General features: G+C 43.5%; 9 non-coding genes across 9 annotated transcripts; all 9 read left to right on the top strand.

Moving 5' to 3' along the window:
• Nucleotides 1-884: 884 nt before the first annotated feature.
• On the top strand, nucleotides 885-956 carry TRNAG-CCC (transfer RNA glycine (anticodon CCC)). Its single transcript has one exon. It is a non-coding gene; the product is annotated as a tRNA-Gly (tRNA).
• Nucleotides 957-2,468: 1,512 nt separating this feature from the next.
• TRNAG-UCC (transfer RNA glycine (anticodon UCC)) lies at nucleotides 2,469-2,540 on the top strand. The gene has a single exon. It is a non-coding gene; the product is annotated as a tRNA-Gly (tRNA).
• A 1,533-nt stretch (nucleotides 2,541-4,073) lies between these two features.
• On the top strand, nucleotides 4,074-4,145 carry TRNAG-CCC (transfer RNA glycine (anticodon CCC)). Its single transcript has one exon. It is a non-coding gene; the product is annotated as a tRNA-Gly (tRNA).
• A 3,117-nt stretch (nucleotides 4,146-7,262) lies between these two features.
• Nucleotides 7,263-7,334, top strand: TRNAG-CCC (transfer RNA glycine (anticodon CCC)). The gene has a single exon. It is a non-coding gene; the product is annotated as a tRNA-Gly (tRNA).
• Nucleotides 7,335-8,856: 1,522 nt separating this feature from the next.
• On the top strand, nucleotides 8,857-8,928 carry TRNAG-UCC (transfer RNA glycine (anticodon UCC)). Its single transcript has one exon. It is a non-coding gene; the product is annotated as a tRNA-Gly (tRNA).
• Nucleotides 8,929-10,457: 1,529 nt separating this feature from the next.
• On the top strand, nucleotides 10,458-10,529 carry TRNAG-CCC (transfer RNA glycine (anticodon CCC)). The gene has a single exon. It is a non-coding gene; the product is annotated as a tRNA-Gly (tRNA).
• A 1,522-nt stretch (nucleotides 10,530-12,051) lies between these two features.
• Nucleotides 12,052-12,123, top strand: TRNAG-UCC (transfer RNA glycine (anticodon UCC)). The gene has a single exon. It is a non-coding gene; the product is annotated as a tRNA-Gly (tRNA).
• A 1,533-nt stretch (nucleotides 12,124-13,656) lies between these two features.
• On the top strand, nucleotides 13,657-13,728 carry TRNAG-CCC (transfer RNA glycine (anticodon CCC)). The gene has a single exon. It is a non-coding gene; the product is annotated as a tRNA-Gly (tRNA).
• Nucleotides 13,729-15,240: 1,512 nt separating this feature from the next.
• TRNAG-UCC (transfer RNA glycine (anticodon UCC)) lies at nucleotides 15,241-15,312 on the top strand. Its single transcript has one exon. It is a non-coding gene; the product is annotated as a tRNA-Gly (tRNA).
• The last annotated feature ends 124 nt before the right edge of the window (nucleotides 15,313-15,436 follow it).

Here is a 15,436-nt window from a genome sequence, read left to right as displayed (position 1 = left end):
AATACTGAGCATGCAAGCACTAGGATCACAGAGAGAGAGAGAGACAGAGAGCGTCGGAGAGCTGTTGTCTTGTTAAAGGCCTGAAACGGCTAGTGAATAAGAGGGTCTGGACTTTCAGTTGTGACTGATTGTGAGAGGGGAAGATAAAGATTTTCTGCACCCAGCATGCCTTGCGATATACTTAGGCAAATGAGGTGAGAGCCCGACCAATCCCACGTCACTTCTCTGAATGCCTCCTCATCTGCATAAACAGAACACTTTCACAAAGGAGCAGAGTGGCGCAGCGGAAGCGTGCTGGGCCCATAACCCAGAGGTCGATGGATCGAAACCATCCTCTGCTAATTTTGCTTGATTTTCCTTCCAAGGACCAAGCTGTCATTTCCACATAGCCAGAATGAAAAGTGCAAGCTTGTACCAGCTATGTGAGAAAAGACTTCTCAACTATTCGTGTCTGTGTAATACAAGAGTGATCGTGAAAGGTACAACCCTGTACTTTGAAAGTAAAGACACACAATTATAACCATAAATGACTGGTGGGAGCTTCACACAACTTTCTGGGCATGCTTTGAATTTCATTCTTCCCTTTTTGTTCTGCTCTTATCTATCTCCTGGGCATTTCATGGAATGTTCTCTTTCTCTTCCCTGCTTTGCTTCCCATGCTGCCTATATATGCTCATTTCTACTATTTGTACTGTTGCTTTTCATTTCTTCTCTTCTGCACAACTTTGTCCTTGGTTTCAATCCCCAGTTCCTTACCCTCTGCAAAAAACGTTCTACTGCTTCTCATGTTGGTATCTAAACCAAATGCACCATTGAAGCTGGTGCAAGATAGTCATTGATTTCTGCAACGTAATATTTAGAACCGAGAGCTAACACATCAGAGGGCGTTGGTGGTATAGTGGTGAGCATAGCTGCTTCCCAAGCAGTTGACCCGGGTTCGATTCCCGGCCAACGCACTGAAAATACTTATATATTCTGCAAGCAGGATATATTGTAATGCAACATGTCACAAAATGGAAATTTCACGAACAGATTAATCAGCCATATATAAAAAAATAAACAAATACGTGGGCAAACATCTCAATCGCACCTTCTGCCACATACATTGTCCTAATATATGATAAGTTTCATAAAGCAGAGTCACAACACACATGTGCTGGTAATAAATTTGTTACAGTGGGCAAACAATGGAAGGGCTGAGGCCCGACCAGACATTGTAACTCCAGCATCTCTATGTTAAAAAGCATTTCTAGGCAATATCTAGCCTCTGAAAAAATATGCAAGATCCACCGATAAATCTGGCAAAAGTCCCTAACATTTTGTGCATACTTGTGCTCTCACCTGAATGTAGCGCCACCTTGTAGCTGTCGAAGGAAACTGCTGCTCACAAAATGTTTTATCAGAAGGCAAGTTGAGAGGAATCCAAGAGTCAGATGTCCATGGAAAGAACCACTCACTGAAGCAGGAATGTTGGAGGCTTCATATTCGCATAGTTTCCTGTCCAACGTCCACAACGCTCCCAAACGCTCAAAAGCCTCACACCGGGCAAGCCCTCACTGGGTATATCTCTGGCTCCAAGGTAAAGCCAAATCCTGAGCATGCTAGTGCTAGGATCACAGAGCGAGAGAGAGATGGTTCAAGAGCTACTGTCTTGATAAAGGCCTGAAACGGCTAGTGCCTAAGAGTGTCTGACTTTCAGTTATTACTGATTGTGAGAGGGGAAGATGAAGTTTTTCTGCACCCAGCATGCCTTGGGATATACTTATGCAAATGAGGTGAGAGCCAGACCAATCCCATGCTACTCTGCCTAATGCTCCTTATCTGCATAAAAAGAACACTTTCACAACGGAGCAGAGTGGCGCAGCGGAAGCGTGCTGGGCCCATAACCCAGAGGTCGATGGATCGAAACCATCCTCTGCTAATTTTGCTTGATTTTACTTCCAAGGACCAAGCTGTCATTTCCACGCTACCAGCAAGGAAAAGCGCAAGCTTGTGCCAGCTATGTGAGAAAAGACTTCTCAACTATCTGTGTCTGCTGAAATACAAGAGAGGGATCGTCAAAAGCTCCACACTGTACTTTGAAAGTAAAGGCACACAATAATAAGCATGAATGACTGGTGGGACCTTCAAACACTTTTATGTGGAGGCTTTGAATTTCATTCTTCCCTTTTTTGTTCTGCTCTTATCTATCTCCTGGGCATTTCATGGAATGTTCTCTATTTCTCTTCCCTGCTTTGCTTCCCATGCTGCCTCTATGTGTTCATATCTATTATTTGTATTGCTGCTTTCCATTCTTCTCTTCTGCACAGCTTTGTCCTTGGTTTCAATCCCAGTTCCTTACCCTCTACAAAAACTTTCTATTGCTTTTCATGTTGGTATCTAAACCAAATGCACCATTGAAGCTGGTGCATGATAGTCATTGAACTCAGGGTCCTAATGTTTAGAACCGAGAGCACAAAGATCAGAGGGCGTTGGTGGTATAGTGGTGAGCATAGCTGCCTTCCAAGCAGTTGACCCGGGTTCGATTCCCGGCCAACGCAGTACAAATACTTATATATTCTGCAAGCAGGATATATTTTAAAGCAACATTTCACAAAATGGTAATATAATTAAGAGGTTAATCAGCCATTATATAAAAAATAAACAAATATGTAGGCAAGCATTTCGATCGCCCCTTCTGCTATATTCATTGTCCTAATATATGATAAGTTTCATAAAGCAGAGTCACCACTCACATGTACTGGTAAAAAAATATGTTACAGTGGGCAGACAATGAAAGGGCTGAGGCCCGACCAGACATTTTAACTCCAGCATCTCTATGTTAAAAAGCATTTCCTAGGCAATATTTAGCCTCTGAAAAAAATATGCAAGGTCCAGCAATAAATCTGGCAAAAGTCCCCAACATTTTGTGCATACTTGTGCCCTCACCTGAATGTAGCACCACCTTGTAGCCGTCGGAGGTAACTGCAGCTCACAAAATGTTTCATCAGAGGGCAAGTTTAGAGGAATCCAAAAGGCAGATGTCCATGGAAAGAGCCTCCGACTGCAGCAGGAAGTTTGGATGCTTCAAATTTGCATAGCTTCCAGTCCAACGTCCTCTCATGTACCGAACGCTCCCAAACGCTCTAAAGCCTTATACCGGCAAGCCCTCACCGGGTAGATCTCTGGCTCCCAGGAAAAGCCAAATACTGAGCATGCAAGCACTAGGATCACAGAGAGAGAGAGAGACAGAGAGCGTCGGAGAGCTGTTGTCTTGTTAAAGGCCTGAAACGGCTAGTGAATAAGAGGGTCTGGACTTTCAGTTGTGACTGATTGTGAGAGGGGAAGATAAAGATTTTCTGCACCCAGCATGCCTTGCGATATACTTAGGCAAATGAGGTGAGAGCCCGACCAATCCCACGTCACTTCTCTGAATGCCTCCTCATCTGCATAAACAGAACACTTTCACAAAGGAGCAGAGTGGCGCAGCGGAAGCGTGCTGGGCCCATAACCCAGAGGTCGATGGATCGAAACCATCCTCTGCTAATTTTGCTTGATTTTCCTTCCAAGGACCAAGCTGTCATTTCCACATAGCCAGAAAGGAAAAGTGCAAGCTTGTACCAGCTATGTGAGAAAAGACTTCTCAACTATTCGTGTCTGTGTAATACAAGAGTGATCGTGAAAGGTACAACCCTGTACTTTGAAAGTAAAGACACACAATTATAACCATAAATGACTGACTGGTGGGAGCTTCACACAACTTTCTGGGCATGCTTTGAATTTCATTCTTCCCTTTTTGTTCTGCTCTTATATATCTCCTGGGCATTTCATGGAATGTTCTCTTTCTCTTCCCTGCTTTGCTTCCCATGCTGCCTATATATGCTCATTTCTACTATTTGTACTGTTGCTTTTCATTTCTTCTCTTCTGCACAACTTTGTCCTTGGTTTCAATCCCCAGTTCCTTACCCTCTGCAAAAAACGTTCTACTGCTTCTCATGTTGGTATCTAAACCAAATGCACCATTGAAGCTGGTGCAAGATAGTCATTGATTTCTGCAACGTAATATTTAGAACCGAGAGCTAACACATCAGAGGGCGTTGGTGGTATAGTGGTGAGCATAGCTGCTTCCCAAGCAGTTGACCCGGGTTCGATTCCCGGCCAACGCACTGAAAATACTTATATATTCTGCAAGCAGGATATATTGTAATGCAACATGTCACAAAATGGAAATTTCACGAACAGATTAATCAGCCATATATAAAAAAATAAACAAATACGTGGGCAAACATCTCAATCGCACCTTCTGCTACATACATTGTCCTAATATATGATAAGTTTCATAAAGCAGAGTCACAACACACATGTGCTGGTAATAAATTTGTTACAGTGGGCAAACAATGGAAGGGCTGAGGCCCGACCAGACATTGTAACTCCAGCATCTCTATGTTAAAAAGCATTTCTAGGCAATATCTAGCCTCTGAAAAAATATGCAAGATCCACCGATAAATCTGGCAAAAGTCCCTAACATTTTGTGCATACTTGTGCTCTCACCTGAATGTAGCGCCACCTTGTAGCTGTCGAAGGAAACTGCTGCTCACAAAATGTTTTATCAGAAGGCAAGTTGAGAGGAATCCAAGAGTCAGATGTCCATGGAAAGAACCACTCACTGAAGCAGGAATGTTGGAGGCTTCATATTCGCATAGTTTCCTGTCCAACGTCCACAACGCTCCCAAACGCTCAAAAGCCTCACACCGGGCAAGCCCTCACCGGGTATATCTCTGGCTCCAAGGTAAAGCCAAATCCTGAGCATGCTAGTGCTAGGATCACAGAGCGAGAGAGAGATGGTTCAAGAGCTACTGTCTTGATAAAGGCCTGAAACGGCTAGTGCCTAAGAGTGTCTGACTTTCAGTTATGACTGATTGTGAGAGGGGAAGATGAAGTTTTTCTGCACCCAGCATGCCTTGGGATATACTTATGCAAATGAGGTGAGAGCCAGACCAATCCCATGCTACTCTGCCTAATGCTCCTTATCTGCATAAAAAGAACACTTTCACAACGGAGCAGAGTGGCGCAGCGGAAGCGTGCTGGGCCCATAACCCAGAGGTCGATGGATCGAAACCATCCTCTGCTAATTTTGCTTGATTTTACTTCCAAGGACCAAGCTGTCATTTCCACGCTACCAGCAAGGAAAAGCGCAAGCTTGTGCCAGCTATGTGAGAAAAGACTTCTCAACTATCTGTGTCTGCTGAAATACAAGAGAGGGATCGTCAAAGGCTCCACACTGTACTTTGAAAGTAAAGGCACACAATAATAAGCATGAATGACTGGTGGGACCTTCAAACACTTTTATGTGGAGGCTTTGAATTTCATTCTTCCCTTTTTTGTTCTGCTCTTATCTATCTCCTGGGCATTTCATGGAATGTTCTCTATTTCTCTTCCCTGCTTTGCTTCCCATGCTGCCTCTATGTGTTCATATCTATTATTTGTATTGCTGCTTTCCATTCTTCTCTTCTGCACAGCTTTGTCCTTGGTTTCAATCCCAGTTCCTTACCCTCTACAAAAACTTTCTATTGCTTTTCATGTTGGTATCTAAACCAAATGCACCATTGAAGCTGGTGCATGATAGTCATTGAACTCAGGGTCCTAATGTTTAGAACCGAGAGCGCAAAGATCAGAGGGCGTTGGTGGTAGAGTGGTGAGCATAGCTGCCTTCCAAGCAGTTGACCCGGGTTCGATTCCCGGCCAACGCAGTACAAATACTTATATATTCTGCAAGCAGGATATATTTTAAAGCAACATTTCACAAAATGGTAATATAATTAAGAGGTTAATCAGCCATTATAAAAAAAATAAACAAATATGTAGGCAAGCATTTCGATCGCCCCTTCTGCTATATTCATTGTCCTAATATATGATAAGTTTCATAAAGCAGAGTCACCACTCACATGTACTGGTAAAAAAATATGTTACAGTGGGCAGACAATGAAAGGGCTGAGGCCCGACCAGACATTTTAACTCCAGCATCTCTATGTTAAAAAGCATTTCCTAGGCAATATTTAGCCTCTGAAAAAAATATGCAAGATCCAGCAATAAATCTGGCAAAAGTCCCCAACATTTTGTGCATACTTGTGCCCTCACCTGAATGTAGCACCACCTTGTAGCCGTCGGAGGTAACTGCAGCTCACAAAATGTTTCATCAGAGGGCAAGTTTAGAGGAATCCAAAAGGCAGATGTCCATGGAAAGAGCCTCCGACTGCAGCAGGAAGTTTGGATGCTTCAAATTTGCATAGCTTCCAGTCCAACGTCCTCTCATGTACCGAACGCTCCCAAACGCTCTAAAGCCTTATACCGGCAAGCCCTCACTGGGTAGATCTCTGGCTCCCAGGAAAAGCCAAATACTGAGCATGCAAGCACTAGGATCACAGAGAGAGAGAGAGACAGAGAGCGTCGGAGAGCTGTTGTCTTGTTAAAGGCCTGAAACGGCTAGTGCCTAAGAGGGTCTGGACTTTCAGTTGTGACTGATTGTGAGAGGGGAAGATAAAGATTTTCTGCACCCAGCATGCCTTGCGATATACTTAGGCAAATGAGGTGAGAGCCCGACCAATCCCACGTCACTTCTCTGAATGCCTCCTCATCTGCATAAAGAGAACACTTTCACAAAGGAGCAGAGTGGTGCAGCGGAAGCGTGCTGGGCCCATAACCCAGAGGTCGATGGATCGAAACCATCCTCTGCTAATTTTGCTTGATTTTCCTTCCAAGGACCAAGCTGTCATTTCCACATAGCCAGAAAGGAAAAGTGCAAGCTTGTGCCAGCTATGTGAGAAAAGACTTCTCAACTATTCGTGTCTGTGTAATACAAGAGTGATCGTGAAAGGTACAACCCTGTACTTTGAAAGTAAAGACACACAATTATAACCATAAATGACTGACTGGTGGGAGCTTCACACAACTTTCAGGGCATGCTTTGAATTTCATTCTTCCCTTTTTGTTCTGCTCTTATATATCTCCTGGGCATTTCATGGAATGTTCTCTTTCTCTTCCCTGCTTTGCTTCCCATGCTGCCTATATATGCTCATTTCTACTATTTGTACTGTTGCTTTTCATTTCTTCTCTTCTGCACAACTTTGTCCTTGGTTTCAATCCCCAGTTCCTTACCCTCTGCAAAAAACGTTCTACTGCTTCTCATGTTGGTATCTAAACCAAATGCACCATTGAAGCTGGTGCAAGATAGTCATTGATTTCTGCAACGTAATATTTAGAACCGAGAGCTAACACATCAGAGGGCGTTGGTGGTATAGTGGTGAGCATAGCTGCTTCCCAAGCAGTTGACCCGGGTTCGATTCCCGGCCAACGCACTGAAAATACTTATATATTCTGCAAGCAGGATATATTGTAATGCAACATGTCACAAAATGGAAATTTCACGAACAGATTAATCAGCCATATATAAAAAAATAAACAAATACGTGGGCAAACATCTCAATCGCACCTTCTGCTACATACATTGTCCTAATATATGATAAGTTTCATAAAGCAGAGTCACAACACACATGTGCTGGTAATAAATTTGTTACAGTGGGCAAACAATGGAAGGGCTGAGGCCCGACCAGACATTGTAACTCCAGCATCTCTATGTTAAAAAGCATTTCTAGGCAATATCTAGCCTCTGAAAAAATATGCAAGATCCACCGATAAATCTGGCAAAAGTCCCTAACATTTTGTGCATACTTGTGCTCTCACCTGAATGTAGCGCCACCTTGTAGCTGTCGAAGGAAACTGCTGCTCACAAAATGTTTTATCAGAAGGCAAGTTGAGAGGAATCCAAGAGTCAGATGTCCATGGAAAGAACCACTCACTGAAGCAGGAATGTTGGAGGCTTCATATTCGCATAGTTTCCTGTCCAACGTCCACTCACGTCCCAAACGCTCCCAAACGCTCAAAAGCCTCACACCGGGCAAGCCCTCACCGGGTATATCTCTGGCTCCAAGGTAAAGCCAAATCCTGAGCATGCTAGTGCTAGGATCACAGAGCGAGAGAGAGATGGTTCAAGAGCTACTGTCTTGATAAAGGCCTGAAACGGCTAGTGCCTAAGAGTGTCTGACTTTCAGTTATTACTGATTGTGAGAGGGGAAGATGAAGTTTTTCTGCACCCAGCATGCCTTGGGATATACTTATGCAAATGAGGTGAGAGCCAGACCAATCCCATGCTACTCTGCCTAATGCTCCTTATCTGCATAAAAAGAACACTTTCACAACGGAGCAGAGTGGCGCAGCGGAAGCGTGCTGGGCCCATAACCCAGAGGTCGATGGATCGAAACCATCCTCTGCTAATTTTGCTTGATTTTACTTCCAAGGACCAAGCTGTCATTTCCACGCTACCAGCAAGGAAAAGCACAAGCTTGTGCCAGCTATGTGAGAAAAGACTTCTCAACTATCTGTGTCTGCTGAAATACAAGAGAGGGATCCTCAAAAGCTCCACACTGTACTTTGAAAGTAAAGGCACACAATAATAAGCATGAATGACTGGTGGGACCTTCAAACACTTTTATGTGGAGGCTTTGAATTTCATTCTTCCCTTTTTTGTTCTGCTCTTATCTATCTCCTGGGCATTTCATGGAATGTTCTCTATTTCTCTTCCCTGCTTTGCTTCCCATGCTGCCTCTATGTGTTCATATCTATTATTTGTATTGCTGCTTTCCATTCTTCTCTTCTGCACAGCTTTGTCCTTGGTTTCAATCCCAGTTCCTTACCCTCTACAAAAACTTTCTATTGCTTTTCATGTTGGTATCTAAACCAAATGCACCATTGAAGCTGGTGCATGATAGTCATTGAACTCAGGGTCCTAATGTTTAGAACCGAGAGCACAAAGATCAGAGGGCGTTGGTGGTATAGTGGTGAGCATAGCTGCCTTCCAAGCAGTTGACCCGGGTTCGATTCCCGGCCAACGCAGTACAAATACTTATATATTCTGCAAGCAGGATATATTTTAAAGCAACATTTCACAAAATGGTAATATAATTAAGAGGTTAATCAGCCATTATATAAAAAATAAACAAATATGTAGGCAAGCATTTCGATCGCCCCTTCTGCTATATTCATTGTCCTAATATATGATAAGTTTCATAAAGCAGAGTCACCACTCACATGTACTGGTAAAAAAATATGTTACAGTGGGCAGACAATGAAAGGGCTGAGGCCCGACCAGACATTTTAACTCCAGCATCTCTATGTTAAAAAGCATTTCCTAGGCAATATTTAGCCTCTGAAAAAAATATGCAAGATCCAGCAATAAATCTGGCAAAAGTCCCCAACATTTTGTGCATACTTGTGCCCTCACCTGAATGTAGCACCACCTTGTAGCCGTCGGAGGTAACTGCAGCTCACAAAATGTTTCATCAGAGGGCAAGTTTAGAGGAATCCAAAAGGCAGATGTCCATGGAAAGAGCCTCCGACTGCAGCAGGAAGTTTGGATGCTTCAAATTTGCATAGCTTCCAGTCCAACGTCCTCTCATGTACCGAACGCTCCCAAACGCTCTAAAGCCTTATACCGGCAAGCCCTCACCGGGTAGATCTCTGGCTCCCAGGTAAAGCCAAATACTGAGCATGCAAGCACTAGGATCACAGAGAGAGAGAGAGACAGAGAGCGTCGGAGAGCTGTTGTCTTGTTAAAGGCCTGAAACGGCTAGTGAATAAGAGGGTCTGGACTTTCAGTTGTGACTGATTGTGAGAGGGGAAGATAAAGATTTTCTGCACCCAGCATGCCTTGCGATATACTTAGGCAAATGAGGTGAGAGCCCGACCAATCCCACGTCACTTCTCTGAATGCCTCCTCATCTGCATAAACAGAACACTTTCACAAAGGAGCAGAGTGGCACAGCGGAAGCGTGCTGGGCCCATAACCCAGAGGTCGATGGATCGAAACCATCCTCTGCTAATTTTGCTTGATTTTCCTTCCAAGGACCAAGCTGTCATTTCCACATAGCCAGAAAGGAAAAGTGCAAGCTTGTACCAGCTATGTGAGAAAAGACTTCTCAACTATTCGTGTCTGTGTAATACAAGAGTGATCGTGAAAGGTACAACCCTGTACTTTGAAAGTAAAGACACACAATTATAACCATAAATGACTGGTGGGAGCTTCACACAACTTTCTGGGCATGCTTTGAATTTCATTCTTCCCTTTTTGTTCTGCTCTTATCTATCTCCTGGGCATTTCATGGAATGTTCTCTTTCTCTTCCCTGCTTTGCTTCCCATGCTGCCTATATATGCTCATTTCTACTATTTGTACTGTTGCTTTTCATTTCTTCTCTTCTGCACAACTTTGTCCTTGGTTTCAATCCCCAGTTCCTTACCCTCTGCAAAAAACGTTCTACTGCTTCTCATGTTGGTATCTAAACCAAATGCACCATTGAAGCTGGTGCAAGATAGTCATTGATTTCTGCAACGTAATATTTAGAACCGAGAGCTAACACATCAGAGGGTGTTGGTGGTATAGTGGTGAGCATAGCTGCTTCCCAAGCAGTTGACCCGGGTTCGATTCCCGGCCAACGCACTGAAAATACTTATATATTCTGCAAGCAGGATATATTGTAATGCAACATGTCACAAAATGGAAATTTCACGAACAGATTAATCAGCCATATATAAAAAAATAAACAAATACGTGGGCAAACATCTCAATCGCACCTTCTGCTACATACATTGTCCTAATATATGATAAGTTTCATAAAGCAGAGTCACAACACACATGTGCTGGTAATAAATTTGTTACAGTGGGCAAACAATGGAAGGGCTGAGGCCCGACCAGACATTGTAACTCCAGCATCTCTATGTTAAAAAGCATTTCTAGGCAATATCTAGCCTCTGAAAAAATATGCAAGATCCACCGATAAATCTGGCAAAAGTCCCTAACATTTTGTGCATACTTGTGCTCTCACCTGAATGTAGCGCCACCTTGTAGCTGTCGAAGGAAACTGCTGCTCACAAAATGTTTTATCAGAAGGCAAGTTGAGAGGAATCCAAGAGTCAGATGTCCATGGAAAGAACCACTCACTGAAGCAGGAATGTTGGAGGCTTCATATTCGCATAGTTTCCTGTCCAACGTCCACTCACGTCCCGAACGCTCCCAAACGCTCAAAAGCCTCACACCGGGCAAGCCCTCACCGGGTATATCTCTGGCTCCAAGGTAAAGCCAAATCCTGAGCATGCTAGTGCTAGGATCACAGAGCGAGAGAGAGATGGTTCAAGAGCTACTGTCTTGATAAAGGCCTGAAACGGCTAGTGCCTAAGAGTGTCTGACTTTCAGTTATGACTGATTGTGAGAGGGGAAGATGAAGTTTTTCTGCACCCAGCATGCCTTGGGATATACTTATGCAAATGAGGTGAGAGCCAGACCAATCCCATGCTACTCTGCCTAATGCTCCTTATCTGCATAAAAAGAACACTTTCACAACGGAGCAGAGTGGCGCAGCGGAAGCGTGCTGGGCCCATAACCCAGAGGTCGATGGATCGAAACCATCCTCTGCTAATTTTGCTTGATTTTACTTCCAAGGACCAAGCTGTCATTTCCACGCTACCAGCAAGGAAAAGCGCAAGCTTGTGCCAGCTATGTGAGAAAAGACTTCTCAACTATCTGTGTCTGCTGAAATACAAGAGAGGGATCGTCAAAGGCTCCACACTGTACTTTGAAAGTAAAGGCACACAATAATAAGCATGAATGACTGGTGGGACCTTCAAACACTTTTATGTGGAGGCTTTGAATTTCATTCTTCCCTTTTTTGTTCTGCTCTTATCTATCTCCTGGGCATTTCATGGAATGTTCTCTATTTCTCTTCCCTGCTTTGCTTCCCATGCTGCCTCTATGTGTTCATATCTATTATTTGTATTGCTGCTTTCCATTCTTCTCTTCTGCACAGCTTTGTCCTTGGTTTCAATCCCAGTTCCTTACCCTCTACAAAAACTTTCTATTGCTTTTCATGTTGGTATCTAAACCAAATGCACCATTGAAGCTGGTGCATGATAGTCATTGAACTCAGGGTCCTAATGTTTAGAACCGAGAGCGCAAAGATCAGAGGGCGTTGGTGGTATAGTGGTGAGCATAGCTGCCTTCCAAGCAGTTGACCCGGGTTCGATTCCCGGCCAACGCAGTACAAATACTTATATATTCTGCAAGCAGGATATATTTTAAAGCAACATTTCACAAAATGGTAATATAATTAAGAGGTTAATCAGCCATTATATAAAAAATAAACAAATATGTAGGCAAGCATTTCGATCGCCCCTTCTGCTATATTCATTGTCCTAATATATGATAAGTTTCATAAAGCAGAGTCACCACTCACATGTACTGGTAAAAAAATATGTTACAGTGGGCAGACAATGAAAGGGCTGAGGCCCAACCAGACATTTTAACTCCAGCATCTCTATGTTAAAAAGCATTTCCTAGGCAATATTTAGCCTCTGAAAAAAATATGCAAGATCCAGCAATAAATCTGGCAAAAGTCCCCAACATTTTGTGCATACTTGTGCCCTCACCTGAATGTAGCACCACCTTGTAGCCGTCGGAGGTAACTGCAGCTCACAAAATGTTTCATCAGAGGGCAAGTGTAGAGGAATCCAAAAGGCAGATGTCCATGGAAAGAGCCTCCGACTGCAGCAGGAAGTTTGGATGCTTCAAATTTGCATAGCTTCCAGTCCAACGTCCTCTCATGTACCGAACACTCCCAAACGCTCTAAAGCCTTATACCGGCAAGCCCTCACCGGGTAGATCTCTGGCTCCCAGGAAAAGCCAAATACTGAGCATGCAAGCACTAGGATCACAGAGAGAGAGAGAGACAGAGAGCGTCGGAGAGCTGTTGTCTTGTTAAAGGCCTGAAACGGCTAGTGCCTAAGAGGGTCTGGACTTTCAGTTGTGACTGATTGTGAGAGGGGAAGATAAAGATTTTCTGCACCCAGCATGCCTTGCGATATACTTAGGCAAATGAGGTGAGAGCCCGACCAATCCCACGTCACTTCTCTGAATGCCTCCTCATCTGCATAAAGAGAACACTTTCACAAAGGAGCAGAGTGGCGCAGCGGAAGCGTGCTGGGCCCATAACCCAGAGGTCGATGGATCGAAACCATCCTCTGCTAATTTTGCTTGATTTTCCTTCCAAGGACCAAGCTGTCATTTCCACATAGCCAGAAAGGAAAAGTGCAAGCTTGTGCCAGCTATGTGAGAAAAGACTTCTCAACTATTCGTGTCTGTGTAATACAAGAGTGATCGTGAAAGGTACAACCCTGTACTTTGAAAGTAAAGACACACAATTATAACCATAAATGACTGACTGGTGGGAGCTTCACACAACTTTCTGGGCATGCTTTGAATTTCATTCTTCCCTTTTTGTTCTGCTCTTATATATCTCCTGGGCATTTCATGGAATGTTCTCTTTCTCTTCCCTGCTTTGCTTCCCATGCTGCCTATATATGCTCATTTCTACTATTTGTACTGTTGCTTTTCATTTCTTCTCTTCTGCACAACTTTGTCCTTGGTTTCAATCCCCAGTTCCTTACCCTCTGCAAAAAACGTTCTACTGCTTCTCATGTTGGTATCTAAACCAAATGCACCATTGAAGCTGGTGCAAGATAGTCATTGATTTCTGCAACGTAATATTTAGAACCGAGAGCTAACACATCAGAGGGCGTTGGTGGTATAGTGGTGAGCATAGCTGCTTCCCAAGCAGTTGACCCGGGTTCGATTCCCGGCCAACGCACTGAAAATACTTATATATTCTGCAAGCAGGATATATTGTAATGCAACATGTCACAAAATGGAAATTTCACGAACAGATTAATCAGCCATATATAAAAAAATAAACAAATACGTGGGCAAACATCTCAATCGCACCTTCTGCTACATACATTGTCCTAATATATGATAAGTTTCATAAAGCAGAGTCACAACACACATGTGCTGGTAATAAATTTGTTACAGTGGGCAAACAATGGAAGGGCTGAGGCCCGACCAGACATTGTAACTCCAGCATCTCTATGTTAAAAAGCATTTCTAGGCAATATCTAGCCTCTGAAAAAATATGCAAGATCCACCGATAAATCTGGCAAAAGTCCCTAACATTTTGTGCATACTTGTGCTCTCACCTGAATGTAGCGCCACCTTGTAGCTGTCGAAGGAAACTGCTGCTCACAAAATGTTTTATCAGAAGGCAAGTTGAGAGGAATCCAAGAGTCAGATGTCCATGGAAAGAACCACTCACTGAAGCAGGAATGTTGGAGGCTTCATATTCGCATAGTTTCCTGTCCAACGTCCACAACGCTCCCAAACGCTCAAAAGCCTCACACCGGGCAAGCCCTCACCGGGTATATCTCTGGCTCCAAGGTAAAGCCAAATCCTGAGCATGCTAGTGCTAGGATCACAGAGCGAGAGAGAGATGGTTCAAGAGCTACTGTCTTGATAAAGGCCTGAAACGGCTAGTGCCTAAGAGTGTCTGACTTTCAGTTATTACTGATTGTGAGAGGGGAAGATGAAGTTTTTCTGCACCCAGCATGCCTTGGGATATACTTATGCAAATGAGGTGAGAGCCAGACCAATCCCATGCTACTCTGCCTAATGCTCCTTATCTGCATAAAAAGAACACTTTCACAACGGAGCAGAGTGGCGCAGCGGAAGCGTGCTGGGCCCATAACCCAGAGGTCGATGGATCGAAACCATCCTCTGCTAATTTTGCTTGATTTTACTTCCAAGGACCAAGCTGTCATTTCCACGCTACCAGCAAGGAAAAGCGCAAGCTTGTGCCAGCTATGTGAGAAAAGACTTCTCAACTATCTGTGTCTGCTGAAATACAAGAGAGGGATCGTCAAAAGCTCCACACTGTACTTTGAAAGTAAAGGCACACAATAATAAGCATGAATGACTGGTGGGACCTTCAAACACTTTTATGTGGAGGCTTTGAATTTCATTCTTCCCTTTTTTGTTCTGCTCTTATCTATCTCCTGGGCATTTCATGGAATGTTCTCTATTTCTCTTCCCTGCTTTGCTTCCCATGCTGCCTCTATGTGTTCATATCTATTATTTGTATTGCTGCTTTCCATTCTTCTCTTCTGCACAGCTTTGTCCTTGGTTTCAATCCCAGTTCCTTACCCTCTACAAAAACTTTCTATTGCTTTTCATGTTGGTATCTAAACCAAATGCACCATTGAAGCTGGTGCATGATAGTCATTGAACTCAGGGTCCTAATGTTTAGAACCGAGAGCACAAAGATCAGAGGGCGTTGGTGGTATAGTGGTGAGCATAGCTGCCTTCCAAGCAGTTGACCCGGGTTCGATTCCCGGCCAACGCAGTACAAATACTTATATATTCTGCAAGCAGGATATATTTTAAAGCAACATTTCACAAAATGGTAATATAATTAAGAGGTTAATCAGCCATTATATAAAAAATAAACAAATATGTAGGCAAGCATT

This window comes from Lissotriton vulgaris, chromosome 9, assembly GCF_964263255.1.
Source record: "Lissotriton vulgaris chromosome 9, aLisVul1.2, whole genome shotgun sequence".
Taxonomy (NCBI): Eukaryota; Metazoa; Chordata; class Amphibia; order Caudata; family Salamandridae; genus Lissotriton; species Lissotriton vulgaris.
The sequence above is the reverse complement of the archived record's forward strand: the minus strand, read 5'-3'. Positions and strand labels throughout refer to the sequence as shown.